The sequence below is a fragment of the Pelophylax lessonae genome (assembly GCF_965119305.1).
Source record: "Pelophylax lessonae genome assembly, chromosome: 7".
Lineage (NCBI taxonomy): Eukaryota > Metazoa > Chordata > Amphibia > Anura > Ranidae > Pelophylax > Pelophylax lessonae.
The window spans coordinates 287,282,344-287,284,644 of record NC_138774.1 but is presented as its reverse complement, the minus strand read 5'-3'; the positions used below and the strand labels follow the sequence as shown (position 1 = coordinate 287,284,644).

Here is a 2,301-nt window from a genome sequence, read left to right as displayed (position 1 = left end):
TCATTGCAGAGCCAGGAAGTGACGACGGGCCGTGGCCGAGGAAGGAGGAAGAAGGAAGTAAGGTAAGTATATTTTCTTCGCTACGAGGTAAGTAAAAAAAAAAAAATATGCGATTATCCATTTCTTTTTCAGGTGACCCGGAGCGAGAAGATGGAGGTAAGTATAAAAATAGGGTGGAACTCCACTTTAAAGTGAAGCAATACCTTTTTTTCACTTCTCAATGCATGTACTACATCCCAATAGTCATTTATAGGCATAACTGATATAAATAATGCATTGATAACTAAAATAAACATAATACAGTACAGTATTAAAAAAAAATTGTAAGCTTACCCCATCTTGATTGTTGTCACAAGGCCAGAGAAGCTGAGAGAGTTTAATGTAGTAGGAATGATGAAGGCATACAGGTATCTTCTGTTTCACAAGTCAAGTCTTCAAAGGTGAGACGCTTTCTTGCTGGAGAATTGGGTGTACTACAAATAGCAATCAGTGTAGGAGCAGGACTTGATGATGATGATGATGTCGGAGCTGAAAATGGACTGGCAGGCATACAAGAATCTTCTGATCACAAGTCAAGTCTTCAAAGGCGAGACACTGTCTTGCTGGCAAAGTGGGTGTATTACAAAGATCAATCGGAGTAGAAGCAGGGCTTGATGGGGATGTCAGAGGTGAAAATGGACTGTCAGTCAATGTGGATGATGTGCGTGCTGATGGACTTTTAGAAAAGTAACTGTCTATGGAGGTTTGAAGTGTAGCTCTCTTCTTTTCCCTGTAGATTTCTTTGTAGCAGGCATAAGCCCCTGAAATGTTAGCATTGACTTTGGAACTTCTTTCAAAATCCCTATCGTGCTTTTCAAAAAGAGCCATGGCGCTATCAAGATGACGAAAAGCTTCAAAGAGAATTTTTGTAGTTAAGCCTTCAGGCTGTTCAATGATCTCAACCTCATCCTGCATATCTTCTTCTCTCTCCCCTTCAAGTTCTAGAAGATCTTCATTGCTGAGGGGCTCAGTGTGGGATGCAAGCAGTTCAGCAACATCTTCTGGCTCCACTTCCAGCTCTAACTGCCTTGCCATCTCTACAATATTTTCAGTAACATTAGCTACATGTAAAATAGTATAGATAGCTACCAGGTAATTGGTTACCATAATCCCGTCATAAATTGAAAGAGAAACCCCCTTAGGTTTGTGGGACTTTAAGGGTAACAGTAAAGGCTCTCATAAGAGAAGTTTTAACGTGAAATAATTATAAAATTTTTTATTTTGTAAGGTTGTGGTTGTAACAGACAATCATCATAAACTGTACATGTTTAAGTCATAGACTCGAAAAAAAGCATGAATGATACAATACAGTTGTAGGTACATAGCAGAGTCCAACGCGTTTCAAACTGTTTGTTTTAGTACATAAATCTTCCTCAGGGAGTCTGCATATGTTCCTGAAATACATGGTTAAATGTAAGTTCCAAGAAACAGAATATATATAAACATTTTACAATGAAAAGTTTTTTATACATGAAAAAAGTATTATTAGCATCTGCGACCACATGTTGCCCTAAAGAGGTCCTGGAAAGCCTCTTGCTAATCCAGGATACTCCTAGAGAGGAAACCTACTCCCAGAGATTGAAAGGGAAAAGGGAGAGAGGGGGAAAGGGAAGAAGAGGAAAGGAGAGGGGAAAGGAAGAAAGGGAGGGAAAGGGGGGGAAAAAGAAAAAGAAAAGAAAGGGGGAAGGATGAAAAGACCCCTTGTGTTGAAAAGACATACCTGCAAAACAGTAGAGCCCAAAAGAAGGTTCCCCTTCGGGGGGGTAAAACTCCCATGCGTTGAGAGCTAGAGTCAGGTATAAAGATTTATTCTGTATCTGAAACAGTGAGTATGTTTACAACTGTCAGAGATCCAGGGTTAATGTAAGTATTGTGAGGGATTAGCTCGGTGGCGGGTGTGGATGACCCCTTGGGGGGTGCGTTTTCCCAGAGAGGTAGCCGACAAGTGCTTGCAAACAAACAGTGTGGTTTATTAAATGGTGTTTTCTTCACCAGGCTGTATGCAGCAAAACATCCAAAATAAAATAAACCAGAAAATAAATCCTTGCCTCTGTGGGCGGCTACCTTCTCACAACTGGAACCTGCCTAAGTGTCTGTCTCCAACCTACCGTCGGGCAGACTTCCTTGTCCTACAGCGGACACTCAATAGTCCTTTTATAATAGCTTCACAGGGCAACACAGTCCTTTTGTTTCTTTCACATCAACAGTTCGTCTTCTCACCTTTGAGACGTATTCACCCTTGGTTACCGTCCCGGGCACACA

General features: G+C 41.1%; 1 pseudogene across 1 annotated transcript; it reads right to left on the bottom strand.

Annotated features, from left to right (window-relative positions):
- Positions 1 to 376: 376 nt before the first annotated feature.
- Positions 377 to 1,146, bottom strand: LOC309559863 (annotated as a pseudogene). The gene has a single exon. The product of its transcript is annotated as an uncharacterized misc_RNA (transcript).
- Between the last annotated feature and the right edge of the window lie 1,155 nt (positions 1,147 to 2,301).